This window comes from Scaptodrosophila lebanonensis, unplaced genomic scaffold (assembly GCF_003285725.1).
Source record: "Scaptodrosophila lebanonensis strain 11010-0011.00,11010-0021.00 unplaced genomic scaffold, SlebRS2 tig00000080-arrow-pilon, whole genome shotgun sequence".
Lineage (NCBI taxonomy): Eukaryota > Metazoa > Arthropoda > Insecta > Diptera > Drosophilidae > Scaptodrosophila > Scaptodrosophila lebanonensis.
Window position 1 is genome coordinate 1,195,772 of NW_022060561.1, and position 16,842 is coordinate 1,212,613.

The 16,842-nt window shown below is 33.3% G+C and overlaps 1 protein-coding gene across 1 annotated transcript in view; it reads right to left on the bottom strand.

Annotated features, from left to right (window-relative positions):
* The window catches only part of LOC115625675 (angiotensin-converting enzyme), a 69,795-nt gene that overhangs the window by 20,976 nt on the left and 31,977 nt on the right, over positions 1-16,842 (bottom strand). The window lies entirely within an intron of this gene.

Genomic DNA, 16,842 nt, shown 5'->3' on the forward strand with positions numbered 1-16,842 from the left:
ATTTGCAGCCTACGAGTCCTTAAACATTTTGGGTACAACAAAAACATTCTTGGTATGCAACTGAACTCCAATATCTTTGTAAACAACAGCCATGGGTATTACAAACTTAAACATCAATAACAATACATTAATATTATACCCCAAACATCATACCCCCAAAATGCTTACTAAACGATGTTGCATCCCTTACTTTTTTTAAGTAACGATAGGTTAAAGAGTAATAATTATGATTGGTTCAGCTCGACGATAATGAGATACGACTACAATTTTTGCCTTGAGTAAATATTTTCAAACAGCTATGACTTGCAACTCGATTCAAAAATATACTTAATTATTTTCGAAAAAGGCAGATGAATTGCGAACACATAGGCGGGCTTTAAGGTTCCTTTTTACTTATATTATTTCATTTGTTCAATATTTAAAATATACAAATATTTTTCATGTCCATCAGTTAATCAGTTTCCAATGTAAATATGTTCAAAAATGTTATACAACAAAAATAAACAGTTTTTTTTCAAAACAGCAACCCATAGCCTAGTGTCCATCAAATAGAAAAATATGAAAAGCTTTAATTAAATTAAAAATAACTAAAAAAAAAAGTACTAATAAGCTTAATATTTAGAAGTGATTTTTTATACATACTTTTCTTCTAATAACCATTAATATGCGAGAAAATATTATATTTCATTAAAAAAAAATTAGACAATTTAAAAAGTAAGCATTTGGAAGTTGTGTGACAAATGATGAAGCTACTACATATAACCATAACTATTTTTATATCCCAAACTGACTGAGTTTGCTGACATTACAATTGATTTATAAAGAAATCATTGTAGCACAAGAATATCAAGAACAATGACAGACTACTCTTCTACAAAAACTATTGTACAGATGCTAATTTGGAGCACATTCTTTTTTAAATATTCCCTAGACATTATGTGCAAGCTGTGAAGACGTTTACTACTCTATTTTGAAAGAGTTGCTAAAGAGTTGCTAAAGTAATATTATAAGTAATGTACGATTTTTCAGACATATTAACTAATTATTAATATACTATAACTATAAAGAGTTGTTTGGACTGTGCATTAATTAGAAATTAGTCAGCCAGGACAAACTGTTTTGTATATAAAGAGTTTTGAATAATTGGGCCATGTTCTAAATGAAATAAATGAATACAGAGTTTATTAATTTATTTGTATGTTAGCTATATTAAAAGGATATAACAGATAGAAGGAACAAAATACAATATGTTTTAATTTGTTCAAGCAGTTTTATAAAATACTTTCACCGGCGATTTAATAAATAAACACGATTTGTGCTTTATCAATCATCCATAAATCGAAGAGAAGAATTGATTTAGGATGCAGAGCGATGCTTCGGGACAAGCGACTTGTTATAGTATACGGATTGGAGGCGGCTGATTTCACCAGACCACCAAAGCGGACCGTGCAACATTTACGCAATGGTCGCAAGCTAAAGGCTGTCAAGCACGTCGGTCTCTACCGAGCAACAAATTGCAGTTGAGACACAAAGTTCGCTGGCAATTAAAACAATATTTTGTGCAAGAGATGGGGGCGGGGTGTACTGACGGGCGGGCGGGCAGGCAGGCAGACAAAACACAGACATACGCATATTCGCAGAAATTAATTAATTGCCACAAAATGACAACAACGACGACGTTCAGCGACGAAAACGTCGACAACTACGACCACTCTGTACTTAAAAGATGCAAAAGAAAAAACTTGAAATACACACTCACACACACACACATACACACACACACACTTTTCGCAACATGTTGATGTTGCTGCTGCTGCTTTTGCTGTTCGCTGAGAAAAAGCCGCAAAGACGTTCCACATATCCGAGCAGTTGCAACAAAACGACAAAAATTTGCTCTAATGAACGCAACTTTGAGATCGTTGGCGCGATCGATTTAGAAAACCAAACTCTGGTTTTTTCGATTTTTTATTTCATATACGAGTAAGCGAGTAGTATACTTACTTACATATATTTTTTGGAGGTCAGCGTCGCCGACTTGTCCATCCATTTGAACCAAATGCGTCTGAGTACGCGATTGAGTTGTGTGGGGCATCGATTGCGCAATAAGTTTTGGCTTCTTGGCTTTTCTTGTCTCTCGTCTCTCGTTTCGAACACGTGTGCCAAAAATGCACGAAAAATGTCTGCCAAAGCTTCAAAGTTTTGCACCAGTTTCACATTCAGCTCAAAAAAAAAAAAATATATAATAATAAAAAAAAAAACCTCAAATTGCAAAAGTAATCGAAGTCAGCCAACAGCAACCTGGCCGAGCATCGTCGTCGTCGAAGTCAAGTGAAGCGTTTTGGCATATATTTTGGTGCTTGTAGCTCGCTAGTTTTTGCCGCTGTTGCAACCCGTCATGTGTGTCCGTATCTGTAGCTTTAGCGACTCTCATTCCGGCCGATATTAAGGCTATTGCTATTGCAACTGTATGCCTCATATTTACAGCTGAATAACCGCAGGCGTTGGCAACAACTGGTCTATCATTTTTTAACTATACTAGAGCATCTAAATGCAGATAAGCCTTTAAGTACAGACCGTCTGCAACAACTTTGAGAAGTAAGAATTAAAATGGGACACACGCTCTATTTTTCTCTTCCTACCAGTTCCCTTTAGAAGCAATCAGATTTGATTTAAAATTACTTGAGCCTCCAAGTACAGACAGATGAAGAAAAGCAATAATTCCGGGAAGTAAGAATCAATGTGGGACACTCGCTCTATCTCTTTCTTCCTCCCAGTTCCATTTAAGAGCAAGCAGATTTTATTTAAAATTAATTAATTCAATAATAAATTGATTCTGGAAAAGAAAGTTCACAGCAAAAAGCGTAAAATTATTTCTATAAATTTGACGAATCTGCCAAAGTTAGATCAGCAATGTATTCTAACAGAAACATAAAAGAAACATAAAACATTTAAATTAAAAGATCTTTAAGACCTTAAATAGCATCACATACAAAACCCATAAACCTCATAAATCTCTTTTGCGAAATCTATGACTCCCCAATAGCATTTCAAATTGCTTGCCGTTAACATTTTGATCATTGCATTTGATTGAGCTATTAAAAAGTCAAATTAAACCGTTTCATTTTATATGCATCTGCTACGTCTTGACCTCTCACCAATCATAAAGCCCCAACAACCAACAACCGACAATAACAATAACAGCACCACTCATATAGCACATACATAAATGTATAAAACGTACGCAGCGGTGCAAGAAGCGCATTGAGCTCATTAATCGCAACTCGCGGTCGCGAACGTGCGGCAGCTGCTGCTGTACAAGTTGCTACTGCGCCGCTCTCTGCGCTTCTCAAATTGCATTTAAATCGAAACAATTAAATCTTTAAATGGATTGTGTGCATGTATGTGCCGTTATGCAACTGCTCTGCTCTGCAAATGCATTTCGAGTGACATTTTTGGCGCTCCACTCGTCTCAAGCGACTTTCGCAAAAATCTTCATTTATATACACTATTATGTATATACTATATATTTCAAACGCATATGATTTATGGTTGTAAAATACAATCTGGGGTGTGTCTGTGGCGAAAGAAACGTCCAGTGAAACAAACGGCATTATCCTTTCACCTGCAGAAAAACAAAAGACTTAGGCAACGAACTCGATTTGAATTTATATGCCTTCTCTGTTAAATTTCCGTATTGAAAGTACGCTGCCGCTGTCTGTTGTCGTCACCACACCTTCAAGTTCTTTATCTTGTCAGTCAGTCGGCTGGTCGGTCAGTTGGACAAATCCGCTGTTAATGGCCGCTTAACTATGTCAATTGTGCCAAATATGAAACGAAGCTGTTGCGGCCTTTTGAGGGCAAAAACCAAGGCATAGCATCGACCATTTTAACATCCCGAAACCAAACATAATGCAATGGTAGCGTAATTGAAAAAAATACAGTATGAATTGCTAAAAATTTTAACTTATTTAATATAGTGCATTTCATAAGCCAACAAAAAAGAAGAAATTTTGAATATAAAATGCGAAATCTGAAGCAAAAAAAAAAAAAATTAAATAATTAAAGCTTCGACGAAGATGACTTTTCAGCCCTATATTAATGTAAAAGTTAATGAAAATGAAGAACTTAATAAAACCCATAAATATTGTTTCTAAAATACTGCAAGTTTATGCCTGTTTCCTTCTGTATATGATCTTGGCCTGCCCTATGGTGAAAGGAACACTAATTTTTAGCACAACACTTCCACACTTAGCTTTGAAGCTACATAGATAAATGAGTTACAACAATGTGCACAGGTATTTGTAATATTTTTCATCAGCAATTTTCACTGTAACTCAAATATGGGGTACCAACATAAATAGCCTGGCAAACGGGCAGACAGACCCGCCATTGGACCGACTTCAAACGATTCCCAAATGCGGCTGCTGCTCTATCGGAGGCTCACCTGCAACATTTGACTGCCTGCTGGACTGCATCGCCTGCTGTGGCCAACTAAAGCTGCTCTAGTGCCACTGGATGCCAACGGCTGCGGCAACAAAAGTTGCATAATTTCAGTTTTCTCGTCGCCGTCGCCGATGCACATTGTGGCTAACAAATGCATTTGTGGCAGTAGCATATGTACATTGTTGTTGCCAGTGTTTTTGTTATTGTTGCAATGCCGTTTTATATCTTGCCTTTTGGAAGTCACCCAGTTAGTGTGTCACTATGGCATTTGAGCAGTTGTTGTTGTTGTGGCAAGTGGTTAAGTTTTTCATTTTAATTTTTCTCTTGAGTGCAAAATGTTGATATTAGTAATTGGTGTTTCACATAGTCATGTTTGTGATTGTTTGCGGTAGTTTGAAGACTGCTTTTGATTGCCCAAATCGTCAATTTCGTTAATTACATTGATTTGCGCACATTTTGTGGGCGTACTCTGATTATTGAGGCTCATACTTATTTGTAAGCACAGCTGCGAGCACTTCAGCATTGCCTTTTCAAATGTCAAGCCAGTACCTACAAGCCTACGCGACTAAGTGTCAGGCCGTTGGCTTGTTAGTTAGTCAGGTTAAGTTGCGAAATAAAACATAGTTTATTCTGTGCTAAAATATTATAATTTAAAAATATATTTAAAAGAGTCAATAATAATTCGTTTAATAAGAAGACTTTCTAAAAAAAGAAGGTTCTTTTAAAGAAAAATGTTTTAAATGTTAAAAAAAATGCTTAAAAGTTTAATAACGTGTTGCCAGTTCTATATATTATTCTAGCAGTACTGCCTGTTACTACTTAGATGAAATATAGGGTGCGTGCCTTTAATCCTTATATTTTCAAGAATTTACTGCTTTCTAAAGATAAAATATAAATAAATAAAATAAATAACTTCGTAAATAAGTTAACCACACGTCATCGTATTAATCATTGGAGTAAAATATTTATTCTTTGTGTTAATTAAATTAAAGTAAAGTTTATTCACATGTCTTGTTCTCTAACATCTTCTCGCTTTCGTAGTCAAACTCTTACTTCTCTACAGAAATACCTTTTTAGCCTACACATAACGATAGTTCGATAATAATCTGCTATATTATATAATTTATAAATTACTTCAAAGGGGGATACAGTGTTTGTCCCTCGCTTGTTGCAGAAAAAAGCTTAGCTTCTAACTAGATTTTTCATCGAGTATTTTACAAGCCTCTAACAAGCCTCTACAATAAATTAATTGAATTAGTGCTGCATTACTTACTGTCATTAAATCAATGGCACCTAGCTGCAATCAAAAGCAACAGAAATGTGTTGAAACAACGCCAGATCATGGGAGATATGCAAGCATTTTTTTGTTTAATTCATTTTGCATGTTTCTTTATAATGTTATCATGCGATTGCTGCTGCTCATATCATTTTGCATCATGTGAATTTTTTAGTAATGTGTTGCTACATAAAAACATAAATTTAAATTTTGAATTACAGCAACGTTGGTGGCAGCTCAGTGGCAGCGGGTGTTGGCAATAGATTTGCACATAGTCAACACACATACACTATCTAGTAGCTGTGCACACCCGCCTGCATGCAAAATGAACTTACACAACATACAATAAAAGTCGAGCGAACGAACGACATAATTCCCATGCCAACGCCGAGTTTTTCTTTATTTCTGTCTTTTCATGCCAATTCTTTTTTTTTCCTCGATTTTAGTTTTCATTCGCCAGCTTGTTTCGTTTTTGCACTAATTGCTGCCGCCAAACTACAAACGCTGCAGAATTCTCCCAGCAGCCGCAACAGCGATCCAAAGACTTTTCAAATGGAAAAAATACAGACTAGACAATAGCATAAAATGATTTATCTGTTCATTTCAATTGTCAAACAAAAGTTTAGCAAACAATTCGCTACAAATTTGCATTGGACAAACCTAATTGACAATTTTGAGCAAGCGCCCAAGTAATGCCAAATAGAGCGCGGAAATCGTTATAAGTTCATTAATACTTTTTGCACAATCACTTGTTTAGATTTGCAACAACAACAACAACAAAAATATGATACGCAAAAAAGAGGAAAAATAAGGTAGAACAATAGCTACTGACTACTGAATAAATAGTTGATTTAAAGCATTAAAATATGTAAATAAATATCAGTAGCACACAATATTTTTAACGATGATTTGCAACTCCTGAAGAATATATCGTCCGATTATTAACTTGAGCTATTTCTTTTTTTTATAAAAATAAAGCTTTTCAATTGCACTAAATTCTGTTTTTACACGGTAGATTAGTTCCAGAAATAATCGTGTAAAAAAGTCATTGATCATAGCCAAAGAAATAGAAATATAGAAATATATATGAAATTTTTCATTTTCAAACAGTATTATATCAAAATCTTGTAAGAAAAGACCTTGTAAAAACAGACTTAGGTGTATTTTGTTTATATAACTATCTCTGCATAAAAGAATACAATTTTTATCATTTTAATTATATATCTAAATGTTAAAATAGTCTTCAAGTATTAGTTCATTTGCCAAAAAGCAATACAGCAGCACATTTTGTTTAGGCAGCACTTGTTAAAATAACGAAAAGGATGAAAAATGTTCTACAAATAAAACAAATAACTAACAAATAACAATGATTGGCAATTATAATAAATAACTCATTTTTATGTTAAATTATAATGACAACTCAGTCTACGAATATAATTTATTATAATAAAAATATAACTTTTATTTAAAATCAACATTTTCTTGAACCAACATTTCTAATTTAAATATATTTCTCTTTATTTATTAACTATTAATCTGTGCGGAAAGTTTAACCAAAGAAGTAACTTTTTAATGTAAGGTCGATCGCTTAAATATAATTGCCTTTATTAATTAATTATTAGTCAGTGCGAAAGTTCAACCAAAGAAGCTTCTTTTTAATATAAGGTCGATCATTGAAATATACTTATTTGTCTGCATATTTTCATGAATGCTTTGTGCAACACAAAGTTTCTTTTACTTTATTTAAATGGCCATATTATTCATACTTGCAAATAGGTCTAAAATACTTATTAAATATGCAACTTACATTTATTGAAAAATGTATTAAATAATTTTAATTTTCGTTCAATATTAGATAATTATTTATTTTATGATTTGCCTGCAACTGACATTTGAATTAAGTTCTAAACATTGTTTCGCTGTTGAACAATTGGTTCCAGGCAGAAAAAGCACGACTAAGGAAGTGCTTTTATAAGAAGGGGCTGTTTATAATCTTATCCTTGGATTTAATTGTTAATTTTTTTATTTTTCAAAAAATGTGAATGATCATTATTATTTCCCTTTTAATTAAACTTCACAACAAGTAGCCGTTGCAACCTAGCATTTATTCACTCAATTATTAATCCTATCCATTGCATCTTGCATTTATTAAAGCTCCCTCCCAACATATAGAGGTATATAGGTGTGTGTTCTCTAGGCTATATCCACACCACTTACTCGTTGACTTTATGAACATTTGAGCCGGCTCTGTACGGGTTTTAACATCTTACTAATTTTTTTTTATGCAAACATGCCTCCCTGACAGCTTCAGGCAGTCAAAGGCAACCAAACCGCTACGACGAGGTGTTGGCGAGGGCGTGCTGTGGGCGTGGCAGCATGTTCTTTTTTTTCCTCGCACTGCCGCTAAGGCTGTGTTTTTGTTCTTGTGTTTTTCGTGTTATTTCGGTTCCGTGTGCCGTGCCGCAAAATGTTTTGCAGTCGTGTCGGTTTTTCTTTTTCATTACACGTACGTATTTTTCTTGCACGCTGGGTTTTCAAGGTAGCCCGAACGATGTGGTCGGGGCCGGGGCCGGGCCCAATTACAAGAAAATGTCAAATGTACAGCATGAGTTTGTTGTTTTGATTTCTTGGCCGGCTCCATTGTTTGTTGATCATAATTTATTTTCCCAAACATTACACTAAAATTTAAGTGTGAAATGTGCGTTGAGGAAAATGTAAGTCTCTTTCAAAGGTCAACTGAATGTCGTTGTTGTTATTGTTGTTGTTGTGTAGTTTCTTGTAGGTGTTGAGGTCGTACGGCAAATTGGGTTAAAAGTGTGGAAAATATCCATCAGTGCTTAAGTGAGTCAAGACAGAAATTTATAATTTTTACTCGCGTGACCTTTTCGCGCAATTATCAAAATCAAAATAGCAATAAAAATGTTGGCTGTTGTTGTTGTTGTTGTTGCTATTGTCGATTTTACAAACAACTTTTTTCTGCAACAAAGTTTTCTTCGCAAACTAAACGTGCACCGCTAAAATGTAGCCAAATTAAATGTCGAAGGTTTTGCACGATTGTCTTGACTTGCCTGCCCGCTGTCTGCTGTCTGCCGTCTGTCCGACTCTTTTCTGGCTCTTTTCTGTTTGTTTTCTGGCCATTTGCAATTGACAAATGTTACCTACCTCAACAAGGCAACAGCAGCAACAACAACAACAACCACAATAGCATCAGCAACAGCAACACAGCCTCGGCCAGCAATCTATTGCGTCCAGCACGAAATCGTTTTTACCTACAGCCGCAGCAAAAGAAGAAGAAAATCTACGTAGTACCCCAAAATTTGGGTCAACTTGTGTCGCTTGAGTTACGTCGCCGGCAACTCGGCTACGTCGCTTGATTAATTTTTACTGATTCAACAACGAAATGACCCTGGTATGACTGGTATTCGTACCATAGTCTCGTACTCGAACTCACACTCGTACTAAGTCAAGTAAAATGCTCAATTAAATAAGCCACTTTTTTGTCTGCCTCTTCGCTTTTTTCGCGATATTTATAGTATTTGTTTAGCTGTGTCTTGACTTGGCGACGGCTTTAAATGCTAAAGACATTCTACATGGCTAAGTTCGTTTACCTTCGCCGCTTCCCATTCAAATAGGTGTGCGATGATGTCTTTTCACAATGCTCTTTATAGATTATGATTATTAATTTACTCGTAAATCTATAACATAACAACCAAAAAATGCTTTATTTAGCCAATGGTCAAAGTTTTGAACATTGTTGTCCAAATGTTGGCGTATTTTGCAAAATAAAACACATTTTAAAAGAGCATTGAAATATATCATTAGACACTATTGTAATAAATTGTTTGGGTGAGCATTGAATTAATTTTTATTGAATTGATTTCCTAAAACTAATAAAGGTTAAAGCAACAGCTAATAATTCACAAACATCAAGGATGCATTTGTACTTCCTCACCCGGTTTGTAGAGCAAATAATTTTTCTTATCATTAAGTTAGTTAGAGTCAAACCTAAAACTTAACTTAAAGTATGGTTTGGCACTTAAGCAATCCACTATTTAGAATAAATCGCATTCGACTGGTCAAAGGCGGTTCTCTTATGATAGATGAACTGCTCAATCAATTAATACTATGTAGTGTTGTCATAAGGCGTGGAAACGAGCTAGTAATTATCTAATACATTAACGAGGACTTTAATATAAGCCCTCAAAAGCCAAAGGGAAACTCAGTAATTGGTATAAGTCAAGTTATTACAAGAATGGATGGATTAGTGCAGCTTTTAACCTAAAAAACAAGGACTAGAGAGAGCTCAGTCTGTATTATGCTGCAATCTAGCCTTAGTCTGGAGTAGAAGAAAGTTCATCCTCCAAGAGACCCTAAGCAAGTTATCTATTCCTCGACTGAGCAACTGATGGGCTCCTTTATATAATAGTCTATGATTACATCATCTGCTGGCTTCTTTATGGACCAATCAGCATTGGATAGAAAATGCTACTACTGTATAAAAATATAATTTATGCCAAAAATCATAGAGTTTATTTTTATTAAAATATAAAGTAGTTCATCCAGTTTTTGTGCTTTTGTTGCCTTATTTTAAAAAGCCTTTCTACTCCTTAAGCGAAACTGCGCCGATATTCCATTGACTTCCTAACCAACAAAATCCTAATTCTTTGGGTTGGCGCATATAAAGTTAGGCTTGCACTATCTCAGATTAGTTTTTAATAATTGCACCTACATATATGCATGTCATTTGTTATCGACAAATCCCAAATGCACATTAATAATCAATTTAGTTTTTCAATGAGCTAAAAATTAAAAAAAAACTTAAGCAGCAACATCAGCTTCCATCATAAAACTGTACATTAAGTCAATACCTCATTCGACAGCAATTTCTGAGTGCAAATGCAATGTAAGCAGATATAATTATTCATGTTGTTGTTGTTGTTTTTGCTCAACATGCGCCACAAAGTCTACAAGAAACAGCAAAATTCTGTTGCTCGTGACTGAACTTTTGATCTCACATTTTGGCAAGCCAAGTGGCTGGAAAAAATGCATTTGTGGGTGCAATAATCCACCTATGTATGTATGTAGGCATGTACGAATGTTTGTTTGATAATTTGACATTTTAATGTGCATAGGAAATGCAGCTCATAAGCACAAAACACGAATGGCCCTGTAAATGGAACGTGTGAACAAAAACAAAGAAAAACCGCAATACGAAACAAAAATACAAGTATACAGTACCATAAACGCCAACGTTAGACAAATCAGCTGAAATTAACTTAATAATGCCAAAACGTTAAGTCTTAACGCATTCTCGTATAATATACACGCCTCTGCCACATTGTAATGTTCCACTGAAGGTGAAGGTCGCACCATAATGGTTATAATAATCATCAACATTGTCATTTATTACAATCAAGCCCAGCCAAGAGTTGAACTAGATTTGGGCAGGTCGGTCAACGGCAGCTTTAAATAAATACAACAATATGAAAAGATCTTTTGAAGATATCATGGGCTGCACCACATACCCTGTATACCCTTCTCATTTCTTAGAATGTGTTATGAAGATCTATAGTAGACAGAAGATCTATAGTAGACAGTAGTAAACATTCTAACAATTTTATAGCCGTATGGCTAAATCATATTGTATTCTACTTAAATCATATACTGTATATAAACAATCATCTAACGAATATGGATTCATCTGGTTGATTATTTAAACTATCTGTTGACGATATATACTCCTATATTGAACTTTGTTTCGGCCATCTATCTAATCATGTAATTACATTTTAACAGTCATTTGTTGCTGCAAAAAGAACGCCAATAAAATGGATATTAACATTTAATGCCGCTTTATAGTATGTAATTAGAGAATTTAACCAAAAATTATTACGAAACATGGCAATAATTTGGTTTCCCATAGATGCCCATAGATTAAACAATCAATATATTATTTTGATTTTGTGTTTCTTCTCCACTTTTTCGCTTAGGCAGCATTTTTGTTGAACTACACATATTAGGTATAACTATTCAGTAGTTTAAATAAGTAGCTTAGACGACACTACCAATCTAGTTTTGTTTCAAAATAAAAAACTTTTCTGTTTCTTAGATGGAAAACCCTTAAGTTACAAAATAAATTCCTCCAGTTTGCTGAATATTTTCCATATGTACTAAAGCTCCAAATATATGTATCAATACAAAGCATGTTTACAACTATCGCTGGAGGGTTGTCGGCAAGTTTTCAATCCAAATATGCTCTTTCAATTAAATGGAAGGGTACCAAAAAAATAAAATAAAAAAAGTAGTTGCTGTCACGGCTGCTCTTTGTTACACGTCTTTGTGACTTTTTATGGTCTACCATATCACTAAGCTGACTAATGCGCACATAATCTGACGAGTGGGCTGGGCTTTATGCATAGTTTTCAAATGCATTTAGCAGTCGAGGGCAGAACTACTGTTGCATTTGAGCATTTGATTTAAAAAATGGCATTTAATTATGCTGATGACGTACCTCATTAGGCCATCATAGAAAATGCTAACAGGCTTGTACATATGTATAATAAACACTTTTATTTATTACGTTCGCGCATTTGAAGTGAAGGCATCATCGGCGGCGCGAACATCGAACGTCAAGTTCAAGTTTGTGGCGCAGGTTTTTGTATTTGTATTTGTATTTGTATTTGTATTTGTGGTTTTTTTTATTGTTTTTCTAGACCACTTTCATTTTGTTAATCAAAATCGTACAAAAGCACAAAAGCAGCGAACAAAAACAGTAACAAAAGACCATTTCAATAAATAGATGCAAACTGTGGCTAAACAAACGTCAGACATGCCAGCCAAACAAAAGACTGAAGACGCAAACCTGCCCATTAAAACAAATGCATGAAGGCGCTTTCCTGTTTGGATTTGGCTTTATTAAGTGTTTCGTATCAATCCTGCACTTTTATGCCAAAAAGATTGAAAAAGAGATTTGTTAATTTTGTTTTTTAAATTAACTATATATTTAAAAAAACAAAAATAACAAATCCATTAATAGTATTTATTTCGTAAAACAATTAAGTGATTCGGCATACAGCTAAATAGACTTCCCACTTTATGCATAACATATGGAATCGTATATAGAACTATAATATCTTGCATCTATAGCTCACTTTTCAGCAGTTGTTGGGGATGTATTAATTTTTATAGGAATATATATAAAACACTCATAAAATTGCTTTTCAAAAAATATAAAAAATATTTAAAATAATAAAATATTATGAAAAATTCCAAAACCTCTTTAACTCATCAAGCAATAAAGTGTTCCTTAAGCTTCTATGGAACTTTATAAATCACAAGTCAACACTTCAATAATTCATATGCTCATTAAGAATCGTTTAGGCAAAGAAACATCACAAAATATGAAATAAACATGAATCTAATTAATTATAAGCTTATCTATGATTAACATTTTAATTTAATAAATAATAACGCATCATTAAGATTCGTAAAATTCGTAAAATCCCATCATCAAAAAAACACCTAGTCATAATCAAATTCAATTTTAACCTGAAATCTAGTGTGGAATAAAAAATTGCAGCGCTTTTTGACAAATTAATTACTTAAATTTAATGTCCACACTCAAACCAGAGTACAAAATTAAATGATAAACCACCCCACTCCTCATATATGCTGCGTTCGTTACTCTGACGCAAGTCCTCATCGAACTGGTTTATCAGAAAGAAGCAGCTGATCTGAGGTTTTATGAATTTATTACGTCTCTAATGAACAGCTAGCTGCCAACTATTTAGAAGTTTGTCTCTGCCTGATTCTATGCACCATTTATATGCAGTAATGTGGGCGAGCATTTGCATAAGATCTCCATCGGGGCTATTAGCAAATTTTCCAAGTTTCAAATCGAACTGCTTAGCAAATTTGTTTAATTTATGCCTGTGGTGTGGTCTCGGACACAAAGGCTGCTAAAAAGCCAAGTAAAAGTGAACGAGTTCTAAGACAAACAACCAAATATAAAGAACTTCACAAACTGGCTTAATATTTTTTTATTTGTTGACTAAACTTAATGATCAGAACATTCAATGCCAACATTTTAAATTTGGTGACATCTTTTGAAATATATATATCGATTATATAATACGTATAAGAACTGCATAACTTACGAAATGTTCTTGTTATGGATACCATTCTCCAGACGAAGCTTAAATACCCTTACAAAAAAACAAAAGCTGAAGCCAATTCTAAGTAAATTTGAGCTCTGAAGTCGAAAAACGTAACAGTTCATGAACAACAGTGTATTTTGTTTTTATTTTTATCATAGTGCACCAAATTAGATAATTGTTCGGCTTCTTAATGTGATGCACTATAATAAATTAAGTCATATAAATTTTAATTACCTTAAGAAACATTAAAATTTAAGTTATTTTTAAAAACTAAAATATATCCAAGCTTCTTTGCTTTGAAATGGAATTAATTTAGATAAAGGCCTTTGATATATACTTAGCGGTTTTATGATGAAGTTAACACAAAATTAACGCTTTAATGCAAAATTTAAAAAAGCTACTTATAAATTATTATCTCTTAACAGAATAATCTCCCTCTCTCTGTCTACTCCATAAAAATCGTTCTCTATAAATATCTCTGAGAAAATCTTTGACTGGCAACAAATTTTTTCCCACTGAGTTTCCTTTCGTTATATTTAATAAATATACATAAATAGCTAGTAATTATGATTAAGTTTCTCTCTTCTACTTACTACTTTTAGGTAACTTTATTAAGTCTGTTGGTCTTGGTTGCGATACAGCTGACCAAAGGCTAAATAATCGAGGGCATTATTATGAGTTGCTCTTATCTTAAAAGTTGAAATTAAAACCTTCTGAAAACCTATTATATAGATAGATCATATTGGTGGTTGAAATAATTAATAAATAAAATATACTGCAATTTAAGTATATCACTAATTTCAAACTCACATCAAGTTCTATTTTAATCCACAAATGTTACAATATATTTTAAAAAGTAATTTAATTTATATAACCAAACAACTCCTCTATGAATAAGAACTTTTTAGAAAATGTTGTTGATAAAAGCCATTCCAACAGTTAAGTAGCTCAATAACAAATGGGTTTAGCCCCACACGTAACACCTTTCGTGACTTGCTGCAATAAATTAAGACCAAAAGCGATTCAAATGAAGTCTGCGCGCTTTTTTCATTTCTTTTTTGGCTACGCAAACAGATTAAAACATTATAAAAAAAATGAGTAATTAACAATCAACATTTTGCATATAACAAGAAGAACGCGTGCGCGCTAAGATAAAACATTAAATAAAAAACGGCAAAATGTGGTTTAATATATGCAGGGTCGACTGGAGACGATTTATTGGCAAACCTATTGCCATTTGTCATTTGCCATTTAATCGATAGATTCGAGCAGCGTTTTTGTATCAAATTTGTAGCATCAACTTTTTTGTCGCAACGATTTATAAAATATGTTTATAAGTAGCTAGCGTTTGCTCCACTTTTCAGATGCCTCGCATTTGTCAATCGACAACTCTTTTTTCCCCATTACATTTCTGTCTTGCAACAAGCTTGCAAACGATTTTTGTTGCAAATGCCGAACATGTTTCGAGGTTCGATGTTTGCTTTTTACTCGTAGACTGAATACTGAACAAGTGATTAATTTTCAGCTACTTTAATGTCTCTGCTGTGCCTTTTTTTCAACTAATTGCACTTTAATGGCAATTAAGTCGCTTTTTAAAAATTACGCGATCAAGTTTTTGTTGTTTTCTTTTTTTCTCATTGATTCTAAGTGCTTGACTCGCCTTTTAGCGGATTTCAGCAAACTTGTAATTCTTATACTACATATGTTACAATTCATTTGGCAAATATCTTTAAAAGTACATGTACAACTTTCAGTTTTTCTACTAAGTAGGTGCTTGTTCAGTAGTCTGCAGATTTATTTTAGCCAAGGTGTGACGCTCAAGGTTTTGAATTAACGCACTCATCAATGCATGCCAAAAATAAATAATATCATCAAATTTGTTAAATGAAGAGTGTGGAATACTGTCGAAAAAATATTAATATTTCACTTCATTAATGGGCGTGATGTGGAAGGTCAATTTAAACGTATATTATATGTACAATTAAATTATTACAAAGTGGAAATATTTTAATTATTAAAATCGAGTGCTAGAAATACTTGGCATTTCTATTAATATATACGTATATTTTATGTAAAATTCAATTATTACAAAGGGGAATTATTTTATTTATAAATATCCAGTGCTAGAATTACTTCGCATTTCTATTAATATATGTATACGTATATTTCATGTCTCAATTATTAATTATTTTAAACTGTAGTTATTTTGTTATAAAATTCATAAAAAAGTTGCAGTTCAGTGCTATAATTACTTCAAATTTAAAACAATATATTCGTATATTTTATGCCTCATTCAATTATTACAAAATGGAAGTATTTTATTTATAAAATTCATGTGCAGTCCAGTGATGTAATTTCTCGAAATACTCATACATTATCGCGCTAGTTTAAAATGTAAAATTAAAATTTTAAATGAAATATTTCATATTAAATAACTGGGAATGAAAAGGGAGTCTTAAGGTGAAGTTATTGATGTTATTGAGCAAAGAATTTGGATAAACAGTTGACATAATTAACTTCGAGAATTAACTTAAAAGGGAAGACTTCTTAGACGCGGCTAAAATGTTGATTGAATTGTAATCACGGCTTATAATAACACTTTGAACAGATGTGAAGAAATTATAAAAACTTTCAAACGATTGCTTGGTTTGTACTTATATTTTCTCAACTAATCTCTTAAGGCCACTTTAAACTCATAGCGCTATATAGAATATAGTCTATACTGTGTTATTTTTCAAAAAAATAATCAATTCCTTTCTAGAATATGTACGGACATATTTTTAAGAAAGATTACTTTTCGAGTTATCCATTATTGTGATTTTCATTTGAGGTGCCACTGCAATTTGTTGCAATGAATATCGGCGGAAAGATAATGTTATACACTGAGCACTCTTCTGTGCAGACAGCTCGTTTTCATCTTCAATAGTCTGGCCTTAGTAGTGCCTTTGCAACTGGCGCCTTCTGGCA